Consider the following 26,661-nt stretch of genomic DNA (forward strand, 5'->3'; position numbering starts at 1 on the left):
CAGAACCTATGGTCTCAAACACTAGATTGTCTCCTTACTAGGGAACTACTTAATTTAGGGTGCTCTTTAGTCAATGCAGACTATCACCAAAGCACATACGGAATTGCTCTAATTGTAATTCCTTCAATTACTAGCTTATTATGGCATTTTACGTGCGTTCATAACAGGGCTGAGGGGAAATTCAAAAATTTCCTGTAATTTCTTTGAGTTCTATTTAAACCAACAAAAGGAATAAACTTAAAAAGAGGTAACTATTAGAGGTGTTCAGAATGAATATTAAAGTAGGTTAATAAGCTTTTATTTCTAAAGTAATAAAACAGTAGGAATGTGAGGGTGCTGGCTATTCACTGGATAAATTGGACTTTCCAAAATATTAAGATAATACAAAAAAAAAAGGTAAAATAAGCAGTCTTGACAGACATAAAGCAAATCTCTCTTTCAAGATAGAAATAATCTAAAACAAGACATCATAAAGAAAGAATAGAAAATGTGGGACCCCAAAATGTGTGCTCTTCCTCTGTTAACTAATCCATGTAATACTTCAGCAGGTAAGTAAACATGAATCTCCCTAATTTATAGTTAAGAAAACTGTGAGATTCTGTGAAATTAAGTCAATTGTTCAAACCTCCAGCTTAAGTCTGCTGAAAGGCCAGAATCTCTAGGCAAATACCAGAAGCTCAAGCAATGAGTAAACTCATCCTTTGTGTGAACAGATAATACGGATTGGGTTTTCTCAGGGATTGAAATAAGTAACACAATTTTGCACACACAAAAAAACCTAATTCCACAGTATCTCAGTGGGTGCTACCAATAGACCTGAATACACTTTTAAGATAATTTGTGTCACCAACCTCTCACTGTTTTGCTTTTTTTAATGATATTTAAGTGTAAATGAGTAAAATGACTTCAGTAGCAAACTGCTAATTAGTGGTAGAACTGAGACCACAGGTCTTCCTGCTTCCTGCTCAGAACTCTTCCCCGTTTGTATTTGGAATGTATTCTCCAGTTCTTGTCAATTCAGTCACCAGGTCTTCATCTTGCAAATTCTCTTCATGGAGATGAGTGGATTCATTATTAGAGAAAACACAGAATAATGTAATTTAATTATTTTCTATTTTATTTTAAGTAAACTCTATGCTACATGTGGGGCTCACTCATGACCCTGCAACCAGGAGTCACATGATCCACTGCCTGAGCCAGACAGGTGCCCTCGTTTTCTTAATTTAAAAGAAAATTTCCAGTTATCACTGGTAGCCATTAGAAAAATAAATTCAAATGCAATATCTTTTCTGTTTCTGAAGTTAGATAAGAGAAAGAAAGCCTTATCAATCTTTGCTAATGATTTGGAAGTCCTTTAATGATATGAACACTCTAAAGTGAGAATAAAACAAAATAGATTCATAAGAAGTATGAAGTCCATTGGAGTCCCTCCTGGCTCAGTTGGTAGAGCATGCAACTCTTAATTTCCGGGGTTGAAAATTTGAGCCCTGGGGATCCCTGAGTGGCCCAGTGGTTTAGCGCCTGCCTTCGGCCCACAGTGTGATCCTGGAGTCCTGGGATCGAGTCCCACATCAAGCCCCATGGAGCATGCTTCTTCCTCTGCCTGTGTCTCTGCCTCTCTCTCTCTCTCTCTCTCTATTTTTCTCTCTGTCATGAATAAATAAATAAAATCTTAAAAGAAAAAAGAAAATTTGAGCCCCACATTGAATGTAAAGATAAGTTAAAAATATTTTTTAAGTGTTAAATGTATTGATAAATAAATAATGGATAGTGACAGAGAAAAGAAACTGTCAAGAATTTAAAGATCATTTCATTGATTTTAAGATTTATATTTACTGAAATTCCCCCATGTCCAAACATGGCATTAGATATAGAAATGAGGACACCAGTTTCTGCTCTTGCTTTAGTGACCCTCAACCCAGTAGAAATTGTTATCAGATGCCTACTATGTGCTAGTATACATGGAAGAGCTTTATATTTCATATACAAAAAAAAGGGGGGGGGGTAAAAGTAGAAAGAGCCATATCTTAAGCACCAAATATGTCAAAACCTATAATTAAGGGTATAAAACTAAATGGTAGTTTTGAAAGCCACTGAGTGTTTACCATGCCAGTGTTTACATATCCCCTTGTGATGGCAACAGAGAAGGTGCTAAAAAGCAAGTTCAGATAACAGGGAAGGTTTCTAGAGGCTAGAAGTGAGCAGCAGAGATAGAGACAGGGTTTGAAGAAAAGGTGGGAATCTGTGGCTGTGCAAGCAAGAGTCACGTAAGGTAAGCAGGAATAAATTGTTATCTCATATCCACAAAAGGCAGTGTCCTGTATAGGAATATCAGGGAGGAAAAAGGCAAGATCTTTGCCATGATATAGAAAAGATTTTTAGGAATTACTCTATCATCTTCACTTTTTAAATATATCCCTCAGGTATGTACAAACCTTAGGAAAATAAGGTGACCAGAAGAAAGTAAAGGTTGAACATAATTATAATCCCAGTTAGGAGATATGAAATCAATGCCCAATTATCTCATGTTACATATGCGGAATAAAATCTGAAGTCAGTAATGAACTATTTGACTACATTTCTAAGTGTTATCACAAATTAAAAGTCCTGAACTTCATAGTTTGGATTTCTAGAATAATTTAAGTCCAATTCAAGGCATGACAGAGTCATTTAGAGCAATGGGATATAGGAAGTTATATGCATCTATGAGCCTGACCTTCTAATTTACAATATTGGGATGACAGTAGTGCCTACCTCATTAGATTATTACGAATGTTAATGAAGGAAGCTCAGATAAAATGTAGAGTGATATTAAGCGGGTAGTAAAGATTTAATAAACATAAGTTATTACTGAAAGATACATTAATCAATATTTGATAATGGTTAAAGTTTAGGTTAGGTTTTCTTTGACAAGACTGTAGATCCACAGAATAAATCAACAAATAAGAGTAACATTGACTTATTTTACACAGTGGCTAGAATTATATTCCGGTAGGGAACTTCTATAATATAACTCATGACCCTATTCAAACTTAAAAAGTTACACTGCCTAATGAAAATAGCAGTGGCCTTGAAAGATGATGTACCTGAATCGGATCCCTAATCTTTCATTACCTTATTGACTTTGATTTAATTTCTTAGATCTTCAGTGCCATCATTTGTAAAATGACAATTATAATAATCCCTACTTCAGGGATGCATGGGTGGCTCAGTGAGTTGAGCATCTGACTCTTTGTTTCAGCTCAGGTCAGGATCTCAGGGGTCACGGGATTGAGCCCCATGTTAGTCTCTACACTCAGTGAGGAGTCTGCCTGAATATTTTCCCCTTCGGCCCCTACCACCCATTCACATGCTCTCTGTTGTGCCTCTCTCTCTCAAACAAATAAATCTTAAAAAAAAAAGTAATCCCTACTTTATAGAATTGTGAGAATTATGCTAGATTAAATAATTTTAAATATTTAGAATAGTGGAACGTAGGGGATCCCTGGGTGGCTCAGTGGTTTAGTGCCTGCCTTCAGCCCAGGGCATGATCCTGGAGACCCAGATCAAGTCCCACGGCGGGCTCCCTGCATGGAGCCTGCTTCTCCCTCTGCCTGTATCTCTGCCTCTCTCCCTCTCTCTCTCTCTGTCTCCCATGAATGAATACATAAAATTATTTTTTTAAAGAATAGTGGAACATAGTATTATGTAAGAGGTTGTCAAGTAAATTATGCTGAACACTATGCTTATAATAGTTTCACTCAATAGAAGAGCAAAAGCAGAGAGGATAAGGAAAGAAAAAACAGAGAAAATACACAGACACACATGTACACAAACACACACAGAAATGTGGAGGGAGGGAAAGAGAGAGACAACTAACAACGAAAAGAATCACAGTTCAGGAAATAGAATAAGTTTGTATATTGTATATAAGATTGTATATAAGATTGTATATGCAATCAACATCTTAAAATTCCTGTTCCTGTGCTTATCAGTTAAGGGGTATACAGATAAAATTATCTAGTTTAGAGATAATGCTATTTTCTTCTACTTTTCTGGGCAGACAAAATTTGGCTATGAAATCCATTTTATTAGACTCAGATAATATGAGCACAATACTCAAGACCATCTGGTATAGGACCACAGAACTCACCAGGTCTTCTGCAAGATCACATAGAATTCAAACGCTAGAAAAATGACAAAAATTGGGGTTGCAAAAATAACTATTTCCAATACAATTGTGTATCTGGCTTACATAGGTAAAAATACTTGTTTTGGACTCTGCCTACCTTTAATTTTAGAGAAGTTTGTGATTTTCTTGAAGCAATTTGGAAGTTTAGGTATTAAACATTGAAAAATGTTAGCATTTTCTTCCTCCTCACTTACCTTCATGACCTAATTTAAATTCAAAAATTATTGAGGCATGTAAGAGGAGCCATTATTTTGCATATGGGACTAGAAAATGAAATAGTAGTATCCCTGTTGTATGAGAAAATGAAATCAATCCAAGTTGCTTTGCATTTTTAAAGTTGCAATGAGCTAAAAATCTCACAGCCAGATTCACATAGAAACATTTCTGTAGGGACCCCTGGGTGGCTCCGCGGTTAAGCATCTGCCTTTGGCTCAGGGCATGGTCCTGGAGTCCCACATCAAGCTCCCTGCAGGGAGCCTGCTTCTCCCTCTGCCTACGTCTCTGTCTCTCTCTCTGTCTCTCATGAACAAATAAATAAATAAAATCTTAAAAAAAACATTTCTGCAAAAAAATTTTAAACCACACTTTTTGATAAGAAGTCACTTTGGGGAATACTTTTATCTTTCCCAACTTTTTTTGAACAAAGTCATTTTCTCTATCCCCGATTTCCCTTGGTCTCATTTTTTTTTTTATTCATATGACGAATTCTAACATGACCTATTGACTTTTCAATCCTCCCCTGATAGCAAGAGCTTGGACAAGTTTAGCAACTTAGACTTAAACTCCTTTATGCATTAAACAAGGACCATATCAGTGGTTATTAAAGGGGAAGGATATAATTATTGCATCATAATTTAGCAGAGATATTCTATTCAAAAGCCTTTCAACAATCAACAAATGTACAGTTTGAAAGATAAATAATTTGCATCCAAAGGATATCATAAAACAGTTTCCTGGCCCAAATTCACCCTAGGTTTATTACAGAAAACACAAACAGATTACTAATTCTGCTCTTTTAGTCTACATTTCCTGAAAATTGAAAAGAAAAGCAAAAAAAGAAAAAGTAGCAACTTGTGTTTATTGGCTATAGGGTCATGAGAATATGTACACTCTCACAGGGCATTGCATTCGTCAGTTTTGCAACCCCTACAGAAATCTCAGAAGGTATCAGAGCATGCACTTGGTATATAGTTCTCTCTTCTCCAAGATCTTGCTAAACCACTGCCCATGCTGATCACTGCCCTTGAGTGGATTGAGGCATTCCCTAGGAATAGTGATGGCCATAAATTTGTGTGATCACTTCTCTATATAAAACATGACACTATTAAACCAACATAACAGATCGTACCACTTTTCATTGTTGAGCGTAGTTGGGTTGGACAATCCTTATTCTCTTATGCAGACTTATTTTTTTATTAAAAGCATACATATTTAAGATAACACATTGTACCAAATGACCTCACAGTTTGCAGCTATGAAACAGAATGGAATTTACAAAGAAATAACACCCTGATGCTAATTTCATTTATATAAAATTGAAAACAGGACAAGTAGAAAAATACATCAAAAGTTACAGGACACTGGTAAATTATATTCCAATATTGCTTTTATTCTATATAGAGAGTTGGCTGGGCCTGAAAATTAAACTGACATAAAATGGATTAATAGGAGAAAACACACACATTTATACAAGTTACTTGTGATATGGGAACCCTCATAAGGAATGAAGACCCAAAGAACTGACAAAACCTACACGCTATTATATTAAGTTGCACAAAGAGAGACAAGGATGAAAATGTAACTAAACTATATAGGGAGGCAAATGACGATAAGAATTATTTTAACAAAGCATGCTTGTACAGAATTCTCTTGGCTTTCACTCTCTGTCAAAGCATGTTTCTTCTCTCCTAAAAAAGGGAGGGCCTCTTTCACATGAGAGTTGCAATCTGTTTTGTAATGCTGTTTTTTCAATGTCTTTAGCTCAAAATAATTCTATGTCAAAGTGGTATATTTTGGAATGGTGTATTTTGCCACTTTTCATATCTTAAGGGACTCTAGAAGATAAGGAAGACAAGGCCATGTTCCCAATAAATCTCTCCCAGGATCCTAATGAAAAAGATATTAGCACTCTGATAAGACGCACACAAAATTATGTCATGTAAGTGGAGGTCTTCTTATTGATTCACATACATATTAACAATTTTCATTACCATCTTATATTAGGAGCACATCGCCATCTACAAGTTTTGGTTATTTATAGATAACACCAACAGGTTCCACGCAGATTCAATTACTAAATAAGTATATATATTCCCACCAATCCAAACGCAGAGACACACAAATGTGTACACACATGCACGCATAATAATATACACATATGTGTTCTTTCCTTCCTCTGTATTCCCACTGCTAATATACTGGTTTGGGTTTTCAATATCTTTCTCTTTTCGGGGCAATAGGCTTCTAGATGATAGTTGGCCTCAAGACATTGTCTAGCTAGTCTATCCTCTATTAAAGTTTGCTTTTTAGAAGTCAGTATTTATTAAGATATGTACTTTTTAAACTATTTTTTTTTAGTTTTGGTTATAGTTGACACACAATGTCACACTAGTGTCAGATGTACAATATAGTGATTCAAATTCTCTATGCTTTACCCGGCTGAGCTCAACACAAATGTAGCTACCGTCTGCCACCATACAATGATGGTACAGTATCATTGACTATGTTCTCTATGCTTTACCTTTTATTCCCATGATCTCTTCATTCCATAACTGGAAGACAGTACCACCCACTGCCCTTCATCCATCTTGCTCATCCCTCTTCTCCTTCCCTCTGGCAACCAGCAGTTTGTATTTATAGGTCTGACTCCACTTCATGTTTGTTTATTCATTTGTTTGCTTAGATTCCATATATGACATATGTTTTAATGTTTCTACTTTGGCTATAAGTCTTCAACTTGCTAACAGATATGGCACACAAGATTTCTTATAATTAGTTCCAAATTCTCTGTTCAGCATCTCCAACCTCTCTCCTCTATCCGCATGCAGTTTTCATCAACTGCAACAAACTGCTTACTATTCTCATATATGCTCAGTTCTTTGGGGACTGTAAGGTTTAACAGAAATTGTGCATTCCCCCTAGAAAGATTTGCTCATGAAAACTCTTATCAGGTATTACTTTCTCAGCTTATATATCACCTCCTCTGACATATATATATATGACATATATGACATTTTCTAGGGTTTCTTTTCCAGACCTCAGGCATATAAAGTTGCCTCATAAGAGGCATAAGAACTCATATATTTTTTTCAATTTTATACCATGTTTTGTATTATATTGTAACCAAGCGAGCACTCGAGACTTCTATCAAAAAGGTGGGCTTCTGGGAAAGACAGTATATTATCCAAAACCATAGTTGCATTGACTATTTGTTTCTGGTCTGGATGCACAGTATCTATTGTAAACTGAATAAAAATCCCATTCTTTATTCCCATTTGCATTTATCTATTCTAATACTGAGAAGAACAATTGTATCTTCTCTTCAAATTTTGAATATTCAGTCTTCAGTGACTTTACTGGCAGGGATTTGGTAAAAGATCAGGTTGAAAATGAAGCTTCACAAAGAACTCATGCTAGAAAATTTTTCTAAAATCCTTAATAAGACTCTTAAAGTTGTTCAAAATGACCTTCGGGTCATATAAAAATATTGTCAGATTTCACCATTGAATATTTTGGGCAGGGGCTAGTTGGATATTCTCTTTTATATAGTACTTGGTATAATAAGGGAACCCTGTGGGTACCTAACAAGCATTATTTCAAGATAACGAACATGTAAGGAAACACTATGGCAGGCAAGATATAATTTTACCATGTGCTCATCCTAAGTCAGAGTTTTTTGAACAGCTTGATTGTAACCCTAGTGAAAGCACAATGAAGTATGTTTTAGGGGTTAATGCACAAAATATAAAATGAAGTTACAATTTTTTCTATGATTCATTTTTTTAAAATTAGTCGTTATAATAATTATTCTTTAATGACCATGATGCTGTTTAGGTCCTTGCTCCTCAGAGTCTGTTCTATGGTCTGGCAGCTTTTCCAGCATCACCTGAAAGTTTATTGGAACTGTAGAGTTTCAGGTCTTACCCTAGACCTACTGAATAAGAATCTGAAATTTTAACAGGATCTTCTGTTGATACAAACACACATTTGAAAGTTTGAGAGGCAATGATGTAAATGTCACCGAGGATAATTTTCTGAATTCTATTAGTTTGAAACTACCTAAGACCACGAGGCTTAAAATGTAATACTAAATATTAAATTATTCAGTCATAACACACTAAGAGAAAGAATGTTTATTGCCTACTGCTAGAGTATTTTTGACCACCGCATCATAATTACCTTAATAGCCTCCTCTTAAGACTCAAGTAATTTTATCTATAGCTTTCTTTGGATCACATTTCCTACTTTGCATTTTACTTATCTATGTACAAGCCTTATTTGCTAAACAGTACTTTGAAGTACCTGAATACAAGGGCTTATTTTATATTTCACAGAACCTGAAAACAATACACTCTCCAACATATACAATTTATAGTTAATATTGTGATCCCTGTTTTGGGGAAGATAAATATTAGCTTATTTGTTACTTTGGGATACATATTTTAGACAGTATATATGATTTTAATATCATCTGATAAGTTATATGTAGTATACTAAGTACTCCTAAATACTTGCTAAATATGTATTAATATCAAAGTTTTAGTAATTCCATTCATACATATAATAAAAATATATTTATTGATTTTCTACTCTATGCTCAAGTTATATTCAGTGTGCTTGGGATACAACAGTGAACAAGACAGCTCAGATTTCTTTTTTATGGAGCTTACATTTTAGTGGGGAAAACAGAAAAATGAAAACTATATGGTAGTATTTGCTCTGGAGAAGAATAAAGCAGCAAGGGTGATAGGGAATTTAGAAAAAATGGGAAAAGATAGGGGCTAAATATTACTCCTTCCAGCTTCATAGGGACTAGAATCTAGGCATGAAAATTAATCTTAAATGCCTGGGATTTTTAAAGGTGATTGATCTAAATAGGGTTAAAGGACATAAAGTGATTAGTTTTGATGATCTTAAAGCAGATAATCAAGGCAAGTCTGAGTTCTGGAGGGTTGGCAAAGAGAATAGAATTTTTGCAAGATGACCGAGTTCTGACACCCTGTTTTCACTCTGGGTGATGGTGACAGGGAGGCTGGGGATGGGCTAGCTTGTCTGGAGCATATAGATTTCTTGAATCCCAACTTGAATTATATTTCTAAAAATATTGTCTTTTCTGTATCTCATTTGAACCTCACTTTTAAACATGAATCAGATATTATCTTTATTTTGTATTAAAAAAAAAGATAGTTTAATTAACTTATTGTAGTTGCTGATAAGTGTTTGCTATCACCAAGGCAAGGTTCAGACTACAGTGTATACACTGAAATAAAATTTATGTTACTCACCAAAATGTGGCTCCCAACCTACCTCTAATCCATATCAATAAAGCATAGAGAATGTAAGAAATCCTTTCTGCTGCCATAGACCTCAAGCCAAAATCTTTCCAGGACTGCCCTCCAAGTTTTTCAAGTCCATTAGTTAGAAAACCATAATGATTCACCATCCCCACTCCCAGAAGCTTTTCTGGGTTTTTGAAACTAAAATCCATTTTATTAGTCAGGAATATAAAGCAAAGGGGCAATGATGAATTGCAACAGAAATTCATTGTCAGAAGGGAACTTCAAGATACCTGGAGTGTTCATGCTATAAACAAGTCACATGATGTCTTCTCACTTGCTTAGCTTCAAGGCAGTCAGGCCAAGTGAGATGCTAAGCAGAAGTGACAGGAAGGTTAACAGTGTCACAAAGGAAGCATCTCACCTCAACGTTTCTAAACAGAACCCTCATCCCAGAGAATACTAGCTTTGTTACATGAGGTAGAAGAAATCTTGACTTCCTTGTACCTCTGCCCACATATCAAACATTTAAAATAGCTCAGTGTGATGAGAGCCCCAGAAAATTCTTGAAACTCAACATATACTGAATGGCAAATCTTCCCCCACACATTCACCAGATAAAGTACTCTGTCTCAGACCTCCTTACCACTACATTGTGAAAGCTATTCTCAAATAGTATCTTATATAATGGCTCTGATAACTCAGGAGCAATGAGTGCCTCCCTTGCCTACAAATAGTTTAACTGAATAATGTAAAGGGGAATGAATGTGGGTTGTCAGTGCTGGACATTGCTGAACAGGAACTGATTATCTGACTCCAACTCCCACTCCTATTGAAATCACTCTCAGCTGGGGAGCTATGTGATTACTAGTCCACTGAGACTTTCAATATTATTTTATAAATAACACGTAAGGGTCAGGTTATATTTAAATAACAATTTAATTCCCCCTAATTATTCCCAGTGTTTTCATTTATAATCTAAGCCAACATAATCATTTGTACTCCATCTTTTATCTCATTGGAAAATACTTGGGAGATCCAGAGAGGAAAAAAAAATCATGATCTGTGTAAATTGCATTTTATTAGATGTATAGTTATATAGCTTATAAACAACTAAGATTTTCGCAAGACATTTTGTAAGAATGTATACAAGAAACAGCTACTTTAATTTCTGCCAGGCTTTTAGAGTAAGATTATCCATTTATCTATCTATGATCTACCTACCTACCTATCGTCATCATCATCTACTTATATCACGGGTTGATAAATAAAGGAAAAGAACTAAAATTACTGAGGAAATACTGAATGCCAGGCATTTTTGTCTGCAACAAAATAGTATGTATTGACACAGCAGTCCTATGTAATGGGATTACCCCAATTTCATGGAAGAAGTTGTTTTAGATTAGTTGTCTGACAAACACCAGAACTGTTACCTGATATCAAGACTTTCTGATTCAAATGGTTGTATCTCTTCCTCCATAAGATGTTGCTACAGAGCCAGGAATTTGAGAAAAATCTAGATTTAGGTAAGCAAGTAATTTTATTTTTCAGTTGGTGGTCCCTCCAGGAAGAGGTTATCACTTCTTATTATTCTACATCAGACATTAGGAGGACAAATAGGTCAAACAGAATAAGACAGAAGATTTCTGGCAGTGGTCGATGTGGCATCTGAGCCAAATGAACTTGATATTGGCTCTCTATATACTTCCCCTTAGCTTATGAGCTGTTATGTCCTTTGTTCTACAATTTTACTTCTTCTACATGATAGTATAATTTTTACGAGGATTAATTTATTTTGCTTCAGTTATTTAAAAGATAGATTTGACTCTGGTGATTTGTAAGGTGATAGGATCATAAAAACAATGACTTCAGATCTGAGATTTCCTTTTTTTTTCAAATTTATTGAGATATGATTGACAATTGACAAAAATTGTATAACTTTAGCTTATAAAACATGATTTTTTAAGGTATAGAACATGATGATTTAATATATATGCATATACTGTGAAATAGTTACCACAATCAAGTTAATTAACACTGACATTACTTCACATAATTGTGTGTGTATGTGCTGCCTTACCACATGAGGATAAAAATCTAAGAAAGTGAACAAATTGTGCTTGTTCATTACAGCTATTACCAATAAAATGTTGCTAAAAATTAGAGTTTGAGAAATTATCTTCTTTCCTTTAAGATTGGAGTCACTTAGAAAGGATGTGAATACAATCTAGCTATGAAAACATTTTATTAGAAGGTTGATTAATATAGCCATAAATTAAATTATATAAGATCCAGAAAGTGAATGAGACTTTAGAGATTACATAATCCATCATTTATTTAAAAAGAAAATGAGACCCAAGCCACTTGTGAAATTGACCCAACACTGTTTTTATATAAGAGGTGACATCTGGCCCACAGCTTCTGACTTCTCCAACTTCTCTTAAAACGTTGATTTTCTTCAATCTACCCTGACCCCATTTTCTTGACTCTGAGATATAACAAAAAGCATTTTTTTTTACTTCCTATCATTATAGATCTAAAAATAGATTGAAGTGGCAAAGTGACTTACAGTCAAGGCTCAACATGCCTTGATTTTCAATGAATTGTGAAGACATCCTGTAGTCAGACACCTGCAGGCAATCAACCACAGGCTTTACCTGCTCTACCTCACAATGGCAGTTCCTGGCATGCATGTAAGTGTAGCAGTCATCCATTATGGTGGGCATCAAAGAATACCTCAGAGGGTTGAGTGACTCAGGAAACGTTGGGCCACCCATGGCTCTCAACTTTGCCCTGTCAGAATAAGATGTTTTCATCATAATCAATAACCTGATGTTCACTCATTTTCCTGATCTTTGCTAGCTGACTCAGATTGCCACTACCCAGCTAGGACAAGACAGTTAAACTCCTAAGTATTTAATCGAGCCTTGACATAAAGCCTGAGTTCTCCAGCACTGAAACATTGCCTAATATAACCTTTGCATCAGAGGAAGCTTTTGGAAATGTATTTACTTTTGAATCCATCAGATTATTTTCTACAAATGTACAGCCTTAGGTAGAAAAAAAAAGATATTTTTCTGAAATTTTAACTAGATATACCAAATGCAGTGATTCTGAACACCATGACTTTTTTTTTTCTTTTATGCTGCCAAATTTATTCTGGCTATTTTTATCATACAATACAGATATCAGGTTTAAAGGATGGTACAATTTTTAAAATGTAATTTTTACATAATTGGAACAAGTATTATTTTTAATATTCCCTTTGAGTATAAAAATATTGTTTAAAAAGAATATATGTTTGGTGTAGGAAATAAACATAAAATGCACAAAAGGAAGAAAACATCTAGATGTACAACTCACAAATAATGACTTTGAAAATATTTGTCTATATTTTTTTCGTGTGCATATGAGCCTCTCTTTTAAAAACAATGTAAGCCTCATTACAAAATCGGCTTTTCTTTACCTAGGACTTTATACTGATTATTTTCCCACATTTACAACTATACTTTTATGACCTTTTAAAAAATATTTTATATTGTGTTCTCTTAAAATTGATTGATTTAGTTTAGTAACTCCCTGTTATTAGACATTTAGATTATTTCTGATTTTTCCTATTATAAATAATGCTTGTTGTATAGGACATTATCTTTGCACAGCTCAGAGTGAATTACTGTAAACTAGTGGTAGGTCAAAGGGTATGCCCACTTTTATCTTCAACAATTTTACATTACCTTCTACTTCTACTATTGAAGGGCTCTTGTTTATTTGCTCACTTAAATAATGTGTAATTAGTGCCAACTCTATGCCAGGCACATGCTCAATAGGGAAAATGAGTGATGAAAATAGACACAGACTGAATGGAAATTCAGTCTAATAGAGAAGATAGGTGATTAATCAAATAATTACATCCTGCTATATATTATGAAAGCAGAGTAAGGCTGTATGAGAATATTTAGTGGAGAGACTTTATTTAAAGACTTTTTAGAAACAAGATATGTTTCCCTGAAAAGCTGACGATCAAACCAACATCTGAATGATGAATAAGGATGGATTCATTAGTTTAAGTGAGAAATGGCTATAGAAGAAAGAATGCAGGGTCAAGAAGCATTCACACTTTTGCCAAGACTTATGACATTTACATCAGAAAAACTGGCAATATTGTTAATTGTAAAATTAGCATCTTCCTACCACTCAGAGATTGGAGGACTGGGGAAAAAATTAAATCAGTTATAAAGAAGAAAAAAACTGCCTTTTCTTTGTATTATGTGTATATATTTAATCCCACTACAACACACACACAACTTTTTCTTTTTTTGTATTATTTGATTATTGATGCAAATTAGTCTTCTATAAATTACCTGGGAATTTTCTATGTCTGCTATGTTATTAGTATCAATTTTAAAATAACTTTATATTGATAGGAGTTACTTATGTAAATATATTGACCTTTTGTCTTAATTTTTAGCATTTTCCTTCTAGATTTTGAGGGAAGAGTATGCTATTATTGGTATACAAAAATTTTATTTCATGCAGTCAAATCTATCATATTCCCTTTATGCTTTATGACATACTTCCCCTTTCCCTACTAAGATCACACAAGCACTCTAACCTCTAAGTTCTTAAATTTACTGCTAGAAGTACTTTTTTTGGCTTGCTAAAAAGAATTTATACTTCTCAGAAGGTAATTTAATCTTTAGTTGTATATATTTAGGCATTATTAAGCACATGGTCTTAAAATTATATATGGCTAACCCTTTATAAGCCACCTATATTATCTAGCAAATAATAATTATACATGTGGAAAATGGTTTTAAAACTAATACCATTCTGTAATGCATAGACATAGCCTATGGTTGCTATTTATCCATGCATTCACGCATACTTCCAAGTAGCCATTCACACTTGCTGGTAGATTTGCATGAATAGCTGATTGTGTTATAGTGGAAAGAAACTAAGCTCCTTGCCAAGGACCTTGGTTTCTGTCTCAAGCCTACCATCAACATTGTGAAGTTTTGGGTGTGAGTTTGATATCTGAGCCCCTAATTAAAGAAAAATTATTATCATGCCTCACCTATTGCAAGTATTTTATATTAGCCATTTAATTCAATAGAGATTTAGTGATTATTTTGGCATTTACTATGCGAGTCTCATGGGAATGTGCATATGTTAAAACAAAATCATACACTTGAGAAACATGGTGAAGGCTTTAAAATGATCATTTGCCTCCAAGTTTGATAAGAACTATATGAGAGTTATAATCCAAAACTGAGGGAATACAGATGAGGAGTATCCAGATCAGACACTGAAAGGTATGGAAACCTTTCCAGATGAGCTGATACCTTGGCTGAATATTCCAAAAAGCTAGAGACAGTCTCTTGAAGAGTAATGGGCTAAGGTATCTTTAGCCAACATCCTGTTATAAGAAATACCGCACTGTTACAGAATTGCAAATAAATTACTTTGAATAGAGACGAGATACACAGTGTGTGAAGAGACTGAAGAACTTTGTGGAGGTTTTTATATGACAGGTTAGATAGTTTGGACTCCCAAATACTACAGAGAGTTCAAGGATTTTTAGCTGCCCAGTCACATGATCAGAAGGACAAAGTAAAGGCACTTAATGTTGAAGAACATCCAGGAAAATAAAAGACTGACTTTAGAAAAATAAGAAATCCACATTATAAATAGCAATGTTTTATTAATTGGATTTAAACAGAAGGCTTCTGAAATTGTTGTTCAAATCCTAAAGTACTTATGGAAAAAATAAACAAGAATATTCAAGAGAACTCTGAAAAATATATCACAATAATTTCAAAAATATGGTACAGATACATGAATACATATTTGGACCACAGGAGTAGAAGAACAAGACTCGGAATAATCCAAATGCAATGGAAATTTTGTATATGAGAAAGGAACTATCTCAAATGAGTGGAGTTATAGACTTATGAATAAATGATTTGGAGTCAACTGGGTAGAGAATTTAGATTCTTATCTCAAGACATGTATAAACTCCAAATTAATAAAGGTTTAAGCGTAAAAAATAAAATGATGCATGTGCTTGAGAAAAATGAGTGAAACTTGCAGTAAGGAAAGATGTTCTAGTTATGATCCCAAACCTAAGAAACATAATAATAATGGATTATAAACTGACAAAATCAACTCTTTAGAACATTTTTTTTTTTAAGATTTATTTATTTATTCAGAGAGAGAGGCAGAGACACAGGCAGAGGGAGAAGCAGGCTCCATGCAGGAAGCCTGACGTGGGATTCGATCCCGGGTCTCCAGAGTCACACCCCTGGCTGCAGGCGGCGCCAAACTGCTGCGCCACTGGGACTGCCCCTTAAGAACATATTTTAAAAAACATGTCTGCGTGGCAAAAATTATCACTACAGTCAAAATAAGAATAAAAACTTTGAAAAATGTTCTTGTGAAAAAAAAAAAGTATATCCTTATTTGTAAAGACCTCAAGATCTCAGTAGGAAAAAGACCGATAGCTCATGAGATAACTGAACACAGTATATACCTAGCTCACAGAAAAAAGAGATTACCAATGGTTCTTCAGCAGATAAAAAGATGTTTAACTCAACTCCAAATAAGAAAAATGCAAAAAACCAAAAGGTTGACCACACAGTCTGTTGATAAGACAATGGAAGAAATGCTCTCATTAACTGCTGTCAAGAATGAAAAGATGAGGGATGCCTGGGGGTGGTTCAGTGGTTGAGTATCTGCCTTCGACCTAGGGCGTGATCTTGGGGTCCTGGGATTGAGTCCCACATCAGGCTCCCTGCATGGAGCCTGCTTCTCTCTCTGCCTGTGTCTCTGCCTGTCTCTCTCCGGGTCTCTCATGAATAAATAAATAAAATCCCTAAAAAGAAAAAAAAAAGGAAAAAAAAAGAATGTAAAGATGAATTTTTCTGCAAATCTTATGCAGAAAAATTTGTCAACATCTGTTGAAATTGCAAATCCACTATCCTTTGATTCTGCAATCTCGCTTTTGGGAATCTATCCTATAGGTACACTTGAACATATACAAAATAACAAATGTATAAAGTTAATTATGTGCCATCTTTTTCATTGCAGCACACTAAAAAAAGAGTACAACTCCACATCAAAATATTGTGCAGCATTTTTTAAATGAAAAAACTGTCCTGATATTCAATGATCTCAAGTATATATTCTTAAATGAAAAAAAAAAGCATTAGGACAGTATATTAGAAATAAGGGAAGATAATATAAGTATTTCTTAGAATACTTATATTCTATAAGGAAACACTGGGAAAATATACATACTAAAAATGGGAGTAGTAGCAAAAAAAAAAAAAAAATGGGAGTAGTTGCATAGGGAACAGATGTGATAGAACAAGACAAAGAGTAGAACAAGACTTCTTTGTCTACCTTTTATAGTGCTTTGATTTTTATGTGAATTATTAATTAAAATTTTAAATTAATCTAAATTAATAAAGTATGACCTAAATAAAAATAGCATTTTATATGCATATACAATGTATACAAAATCTATAGACAACTGAAGTAAAAAAAGTCTATAAAACAGAAAGAAAAAAAAGCAGAAAGAAAATCTGTAATTTATTTTTTAAAGTATTTATATTCATAAGTGTTTTATGATGGAAGAATTTCAGACATTTGTAACAATTATAAAATAATAGACAGAGATGTCTTTTGTACCATCTTACTTACCTGTCTCTTGGGTATAGTTGGATTGTAAAATATAACACATATCATAACCATGATAAAAGAATAATTGTGAGGCTGCATGGTATATAAATTGAAAAAAAATGTTTATCCCGTTTATATCCCTAAGTCAAGCTTCCAGAAAGTTGAATCCATTTGAATATTATTAATATTGTAGAGATGGAAAGTGTCAGTAGCTGTAAGGTTTATTTAAAATAATGTTTAATTTTTTTTGTTGCTCTGGGAAGCTTATTTTGGTTTCTTTTTATATACTTGATGAGAATTGCAAAGCCCCATATAGAAACCAACCAAGGCCAAAATCAATAGCATCATCAGTCACTTGCTACTTCTCAGACCCAGGGTGTTCTGCTGTAGCATTCAAAGTCATGCCTGTGAGAAATGGGGCTTTAACCTTGAAAGTTAGAGCAATTGAATACTAAAATGGATTTGACTACTTTAGAAGTCTTTCAAAAGCCTTCAAGATTCTTCTGGTAACAAAACTATTTACTCCTGCAAAGCTTCAACTCTGAATTGAATGAAAATGACAGACTTGGACAGAAATCATCAGGAAAATGTACAATCAAAACTGCCACCCCATGAATCACAGACAACCACAAAGCAACAGGCAAGAAAACAACCATGTCTGTGGCCTTTATTGAAGAAAGGGTGATGGATAATTAAAAGTGAGAAACCCATTCTGCCTATTATTCCCTCAAATGTTTGGTGGAGAAAAGAATAAATGTTCAAAACAAGAAAATAAAAGAGATTAAATTCTTCAAATTAGCAAAAGATGACAGAGGAAGGAAGGAGGAGGTGGGAACAGTAATTATTTAGTACATATTCAAATGATTCATTCAACTTTCCAGCACAGATAGAATTAATTGTTTGTAGGAGGGAATCAAAGTTATAATCCAATGGCTTCATTGCCTTTCATTTAGTCTTCTTTTTTTTTTTTTTTTTTGCTCTTTTTAATAAGTCTTTTTAAAAGATGGGGTAGCAATAATAAAGATCTTGGCAAAGAAAATCAGTAATTTAGAGCTTAATTTACTAGCAAGTAATGGACCAGCTGAGGGATTCTACAAACAGCTGCAAGTTGCCTTCTTATACATTGGTAGGGGGTTTCGATCAGCAATTAGATTTGTCAGTATCAACTCCCAGGACCTACATTTTATTCTTGTTTCCTTGCTTGCTTTCCAGTAAAAGATCAAGCAGCAAAATTTCTTGGAAAACCATAAATAAATTAGTAGTTTCAAATAATTACTTCTAACATTTTCCTTTAATTTTTAAGCATTATTAGTCAGCTGAAAGAAGATTTTGGCATCTAGTCATTATGTGCGGATTTAAATGAAATCAATGACACTCTAAAGTGACAGATGGAACTTCAATCGTATACAATGAGATAAAGCTGAGGGTTCTTGGTGCACTGAATTTCAATTTAGTGGTAATAAAAAATAAGAATTTGAAAAGTACTCATTTCTTTTTATGAAGATGAATGATTATGAAACTACATGGCTTATGTAAAATTATGAGAATTTAAGGCATTTCTAATTCATATTGAATATAGAGAGAATAAATTGACCTGGGTGCTGGGTAGCTTTATATAAAATTTTCTCTATATAAATAACATTGCCCCCACCACAGCTGTCATTCTCTCTGCCATTGAGCTCTGAGTTTTGAGCACGTGCCATGTGTTAGAATTAGTCTTCGTAGATTTATTTCTGTGTTTACCTGTTCATTGTCTCTTTCTCCCTGTAAACTGAGAACTGCATGATGACAAGCATCATTTATGGTCTGTTTTTTGGTTTAACTTTTAGTTTTTTTGATTGAATATTTAGCAGAATATAAGTGCTCAGCAAGCATTTGTTGAATTGCTATTTGTTAATCAGGCAATACAGTAATCAGAATACAGTAAGTATTCTGTACAGTAAGACAGAAAGTTTTATGTTCTATTTGGAATGAAGGTGTAAGATCACATAGTTGATGCTTTGGAGGCAAGCTTCCCAAGTTTTGGTCACTAATTTTTTTCCTTCTGTATTGCTTGACAGTTTTATGTACATTTTATGCATTTATGGATTTTCAGAGTAATGTATACACCTACTGGCACACGGAAAAGGATATGGTACACTAAGCCTAAGGAGTCCTTTTATAATCTTCAGCATCTTTTCAAGCTTATTATTTCTCTATTTCTAAGTTATTATTGGACAGTTAACCTCTGTCCTGACTATATGATGATTCTAAGAATGATCATCCTGCCAAATCATTTTTTTAATGCTGATAAAATTACTTGCCCAGGAGAAGCTATGAGCATGTATTTTCCTACTGAGAAAAGGTACTCCTTTTTGGAGTCTAATTGCAGTTTATATATAACTACTATTTTAAAGCTCTGTGCAGGCACCTTTATAAAAACTGTATTTTTTGCCACAGCTGTATTGGCTTGGGCATTATTTTCAACATTCTACAAATGAATAAATGAAATACCTTCTGAAATTGTTTAGCTGATAACTGATGGACCTAACATTCAAAACCAGGTCATCAAACTGAACAAAGCTTATACTCTTAACCACTATCTTACTGCATTTACAGTTGAAACAAGTTTTTTGTCTCTGAAATAGGTAAAGGTATTAGGTTTAAGAGTTATATCGTAACCCAGGCTTTTAATAGGTAAGAGTGATGAACTGACCTCATATCATGAGGAATGTAGACAGCAATGGCCGTAGATGGGTTTTGGCTGTAAAAAAAAAAAAAAAAAAAAAAAAGTTGATGGGGGAAAAACATAACTCTTTTCTACCTTTCTGTCTTTCCCTGTTATGTTTCTGACCTTAATGAAATTTCTACCTAGAAAAGAGTAATCTTGATTCAAATTGAGCAGAACTACATGAGCCTTGGTGTCCTTTGACCAATAATATGACACTGTGGACACAGGGAGGTAATAGCCTCATTAAACCTAATTACAATGAAATTCTCAGACATGTTCTCTAACAAGGACCTTGACCATCCTTCCAATTAGTTCTTAAGGCACTTTGTGTTGGTAGCTACTACCCAGATGAGAGGATGTTTCAGACAGGAAATCACTGCTGAGTCTTCAGTCTAAATGTAGAAGACTCCATTTGGGCCATGTGGCTCTTTCTCTCTGCTAGCATATTTCATTTGGAATTCATATAATCAATCATTACTGAGCACTTGCTGCATACAAAGAATTGAGTTACACAGTCCAAAAATACAAAGATGAATAGGTTATTCTAAAATTGTTTTTAACTACTGTGTAATAGGAAACATAATTCATTTTCAGGGTAGTAATTTGGACACTGCAAAGGGAATCATCCCCCTCTCCTAAAAAATTCCTCTACCTTACCATTCTTGCCACAGTGTCATTCTCTGAATTACAGTTTGTAATTACTTCTCAATTAACAATTACTTCTCAATTTCTTCCACCCAAAAAATGTTTTTGCAAGTAAGTGCTGTGTATATATGGATGCATATTCATAATAAACTTATTTTATGTACATTAAGCCATACGATAATAATGTTCTACATCTTTTTCTCATTTAATGTAATAATAATAAATCTTGAAATACTCCAAAGCAGCACAGAGAGAATAAAATAGAATAATCCAATGCATGAATGTGGCAAAATCACTTAATGAGTTTCTATTGAAAGTTTCTATTTAAGTCCTTTGTTGCAACACTGTAGTGAATATTCCTACTTATATCTTTGTGCTGTCATGCAAAAATATCTGTATGATCAAGTTTTGTTAGTGGAATTACTGGGTCAAAGAGTATATGTGTTTTAATTTAAATAGTTATTATTAAAATGCCTACTAAATAGATTTTATCCTTTGTGCTATTTATGTGCAAGAATGGTTGGCAAGCAAATGTATAAATAGCTTTTTAATAATCAAAATAAAATATGTGCATCATTAAAGATATTTAATAATAAAGAAGGGCTCATAATAAAAACAAGCCTTTTTTTTCATTCTCTGTTCTGTTCTAAAACAGGATAAAAATTTAACCCTTTATCTCTGTGTTAAATTCTTCTGGTAATTAACTCCTGTGTTTTTGTGATTATATATAAGAAATATATTTGGTCTTAATCCATGTTCCTTGCATGTTCCTCCTAAAACCTTGGTATTTTCTAAGTAAACTGACCTATAAAGATGTCTTTTGTTATGTTAATTAGGTGACTTTTGGAAAGCTTAGAAGGATGAAGCTGGTTGCAAGTGAAGTCAACCATGTACTTAGAAGGTTGGGACTTCCAGTCCTAACTCCTGACTTCCGGGGAGAGGAAGAAGGTCGGAGGTTGAATTAATCACCAATAGCCATTGAGTTAATCAATTCTGCCAACGTAATAAATAAAGCCTCCATAAATAAACAACATAGGAGAGGATTCAGAGAGCTTCTGGGTTGGTGAACACATGTAGGTTCTGGGAGAATGGCATGCTCAGGCCTTCCCCCTCACATCTCTCTATATTCTATCTATCTATCTATCAATCTATCTATCTATCTATCTATCGCCAGTAAGTCAGAAGCACAGGTGACAATCTAAGCTTGTGACAGGCATCTGATGAGGGGTAAGGGAGAGTCTTGTAGGACTGAATCCTTAATCTGTGGAATTTGATACTGACTCTGGGTAGACAGTATCAATTGATTTGAATTCTCTGACAGCAGTAGGGTATCCAATTGCTTAGTGGTGGTAGAAAACCTCTCCCTCTAAAAATAGGAATTGGGCCCTCCACATTTCTAAATTATGTTTTATTAAGATCATTGATTAACACATTTTAGATACTATGTACTTCACTTCTTTTATGACAAATGAGGATTTTCATACTTTCTTACATTCTTAGTCATTCAAATGATTACTGACTTCTTTTTCTCAACACAGTTGTTTATTATAATTAATAATTATAAGGGCACCTGGGTAGTTAGTCAGTTAAGCATCCAACTCTTGATTTTGGCTTAGGTCATGATCTCAGGGTCATGAGATCCAGCACGACATTGGGCTCTGCTCTGGGTGTAAAGCCTGTTAAGATTCTCTCTCTCCCTCTCCCCTCCCTTAATCCCATGCATTCTTTCTCTCTCTGTCTCTAGAAAACAAAACAAAAAAATAATAATAATTATACCATGTATCTCAATAACTTTATGCAGTATATAAACCTTATTTCTAGTTTCATCAAACATAAACATCTTCTCTTGAATTCACCTTTATTACTTGAAGCCTTTCTTCTAGTCTTTCTACTGTCCACAAACTGGACTCCTTATTTTACTTTCATATTATAAAAATGCATAACACACGTATGTATGCGTATGTATAAGGTATGCAATATATATATTCTGGCCTAAATCATTTTAAGCCTCATATATTTTGTTCATGAGCTAATTTTAATGTTGAAAATTAACAAAGGTTTAAATTATTGTGAATATGAACATACAGTTTTCTGTATAGCCAACAAGTGTATTGACTACATTTCCTTTTGTATCATTTTTGCTTTTTCTTCTCTTTGAATATTATATCTTGTATTGTTTCTAATTTGTTCTCCTTCTTTCTTTACTTTTCTTTTTTTTTTTTGGCGTATACGACATGTTAGGCTGAATATCCTAGAGAAAATATAAAAAGAGCATGAATAAGGAGCAATACAAAAGAAGCAATCTAGATGTACAGGGTATTAATGGGGAAATAAGTATATAATGTTACTAGCTTATCTTACTCATTATTATGGCTGTGAGATGAATCTATATTGTTATATGTAGCTATAGTTTGTTGTTTTTATCCTTGAGTTACTATCCCATTGTTTGAAAATTGAGGAACGGATCCATTCCCTCATTGAACATTTAGGTTCTTTCCAATGTTTGCCTATTGTGAATAAATTTGTTTATGAACATTTTTGTATGTATCCTTTAGTAGCATAAATAGATTATATGGTGATATATTTGATGTGGGACTGATTTTTTCCTTTTGTAAATTGCATTTTTTATTTATTTTATTTGTTTTGTTGAATTGTTTATTGAACAAGCTTGTATTTTAATTTTATGCTCTAGAAGTTTGGTTCTTAAAATGCTATTCTAGGTATGGCCTTTTGCATTACTGTCTAGGCTTATGGTGAGCATGTCAATTGTACTTTACCTCTGGAACATTATCTTATTTTGTATTTTTGAATTTTTTTTCCCTCTTTCTTATTTGAGAAACTCACATTTGTTATTTTGGAATTTAAGGACTGATATTTTATTTTATTTTTTTTCAAACTGCATATCCAGGTGTCTTTTACTTTTCCTGAGGGTAACTCACACAAAGGCAATGCTTATATTCTCTACCTTGTTCCATTTCATTCTATGATATGCTTTGATGATCATATCATACATATAAATGTAATCATAATTATTGAGATAATATATGTGATTCAGATGGTATAGGCTAGGCACCCTTAATAAATGTTAATTGAATTTGTGAACAAAGATATGCATCCATATTTTAAAACTCTCCATATTTTACATATGTATAAAGTTCTATTTGTCCCTAAAGTAGTTCCAAAATAATATTTAAATGCATCCATTAAATATCATGCATGCATATATTTATACATATATAGATAGATACATCAATATAGATGTATGAGAGACACAGAAAGAATGTATGATTAAATGTATACACACATATAGACTAAGGGACAATACCAACATGCAATTTCCCTGTGCTTTGATTGCAGTCTTACATTCTTAATTAGTGAAAATCTAGCCCAGTAAACTATATTGTAAGCTCTAAGCCTACAATATATAATGAGTCTATAGTAATGAGTCTGTACCCTATTTTGAAATGTTCTCTGCCAACAAGTGCTTTACTATGATATCCTATTTAAGTTTATTCTCTTTTTTAAAAGATTTATTTATTTATTTATTTATTTGAGAGAGAAAAAGAGAGACAGTGAGAGCATGTGCTCGTGGAGGGGTAAAGTGAGAGGAAGAGGCAGAGAATCCCAAGCAGTCTCCTTGATGGTTGTAGAGCTGGATGTGGGGCTTGATTTCACAACCCATGAGGTCCTGACCTGAGATGAAATCAAAAGCTGGCTGCTTAACTGACTGAGCCACCCAGGTGTCCCAAGTGTATTCTTAATATGTATGCAGATTTTTATATTGTGAAGTCTCATTCTGCTATGTATTTAGCGTCCTAGCAAAGACTTTTGATTTATCAAGACAGAGAAAATACACAAAAAGAACCCAAGAAGAATATTATTCTATATTTTGAAATGCAAATTTTATAGCATTTTCAGGTAGATAAAAAATATGAAGTTAAAGGCATGTATATATTGTGGGAAGACATTTGACATTATAAACGCAGCTATACACATCTCTGGAACCTGAAAGAAATGCCAATTCTTGTGTGAATCACACTGGAATTAACTTGGCTAGTTCCCAAAAATAATTTTTTAAATGGAAAAGTAATTGCCAATAAATGAGGTCAGAAACAGCTCCATAGGAATTCATGCATATCTCTGGTTCAGTTCTTTCACTACTAGTAGCTTTTCTCCTTTTGCTAAACAGGTGTTGTGTATTAGTTTGTTATGATTTAAAATCCACTTCTTTAGGACTCAGGTGAAGTTGTTTAGCTGTTTGCATCTAAGGGTGAATTTGTTTACATTGAGGAAGCTGTATCACAATAGTTCCCAAAATCTGTTATTCTCATGAAGCCCTCAGTTGCTCAAGTGTTAACAGGTCCTGCTGGGGACTTAATAAGAACATATGAAAGAGCAGCTATGACATAATTGATATTTAAACTTTAAATACCAAGAATTTGTGAGGACTTACCAAGAGCGTACAGTCTGGGCAAGACTACATTTTGCTCATCTAAATAGCTCTCCAACAACTGTGGGGCATTTGCCTCTGTCACAGCAAGACAACTCTTGGCCAGTAGTAATGAAAATAATGTAGTGGCCCCTTGAAGGAAATCATCTTGCCTACCAGCACCTGCACCTTCATTTTCCTAGCAGCCTGCTCTAGCAACAAGTGCCTTTTGCTCTGGCACTAGCAGCACTTGGTTGGCAAAGCAGACTCTTCTGAGAACCAGCTTGTTGAAAGGGACACTTCCACTAAATTTTGACTTTATTTTTTACTTCTACCCTTCACCTTAAACAATAGCATAATTTATCTATTTCTGGTTTGTTTTATTTGCTTATTAGAAGACATTATTGCCTTGTGAAATATTACTATAAATTATAGTTCCTATAGTGAACCTGTGTTAAGTTATTGGCAAAGACATTCTCAATCTCTGAGCATAATTAGCCTTGAACAAAACAACAGGGTATATGTGAATGGATCCGAACACAAAGGCCAAAGCAGAGTTAATATGTAGGGGCCATTATTCGTGAGCAATAAACTTAGACATTTGAATCTTAGACTTATTTATATCCCCCCATATTAATTACATAGGGATAAGCGTGTGTGTGTGTGTGTGTGTGTGTGTGTGTGTGTGTGTACCATATACCACACTGGTCTTTTTTCTACTAGGGATGTTATTCTATCAAGCAATTTAATAGAGAAGTATAAAAGTTGTGAGCTAGAGTATCTATATGTTAATGAGTAAAAGAGTAAACTCCAATATGTTTCAGTAGTAAGATGATATAAAGATAAAGGGACTAGGGACACCTGGGTGGCTCAGTGGTTGAGCGTCTACCTTTAGCTCAGAGTGTGATCCCAGAGTCCTGGGCTCGAGTTCCATGTCAGGCGCCTGATAGGGAGCCTGCTTCTCCGTCTGCCTATGTCTCTGCCTCTCTCTGTGTGTCACTCATGAATAAATAAATAAAATCCTTATAAAAAAATAAAGAGAATAAACAACAGAATCTGGAATAAGGGCAAAGGGGGCACTTGTAATAATAGACTTTAAAGTAATGCCAGAAAATATAAATTCCAACAACCAAGAGGGGAAAAAAATAGAGAAATGAGGACTTTTGCTAAAGAGATGAGGAAAATAGCTAATTTTTTTAAAGCCCATGATTCATAGGACACAGGAAGAAAATAAAAACTGGAGACAGTGTAACAACCTAAGAAAGCAGTGCTGGCAAAGAAAATGAAGTTTGCAGAATTGGAAAGAAATGAAAAAATAACTACTGACTGAAACTCACCGGGGAATACTTTTTTAAAAATGTGAACATACATAAACCAGCAGGACCAAATAAAATGGATCCCTGGGTGTTGAGGGAATTGACTAATGAACTTCCCAGCACAGTCACAATTGCAGCTGGAAAGTCATGGAGCACTACAGAGAACTAGAAAATTGGAAAACAACAAATGTGGTATCATTTCCTGAAAAGGGGGA

This window comes from Vulpes lagopus, chromosome 5 (genome assembly GCF_018345385.1).
Source record: "Vulpes lagopus strain Blue_001 chromosome 5, ASM1834538v1, whole genome shotgun sequence".
In the NCBI taxonomy this organism is placed as follows: Eukaryota; Metazoa; Chordata; class Mammalia; order Carnivora; family Canidae; genus Vulpes; species Vulpes lagopus.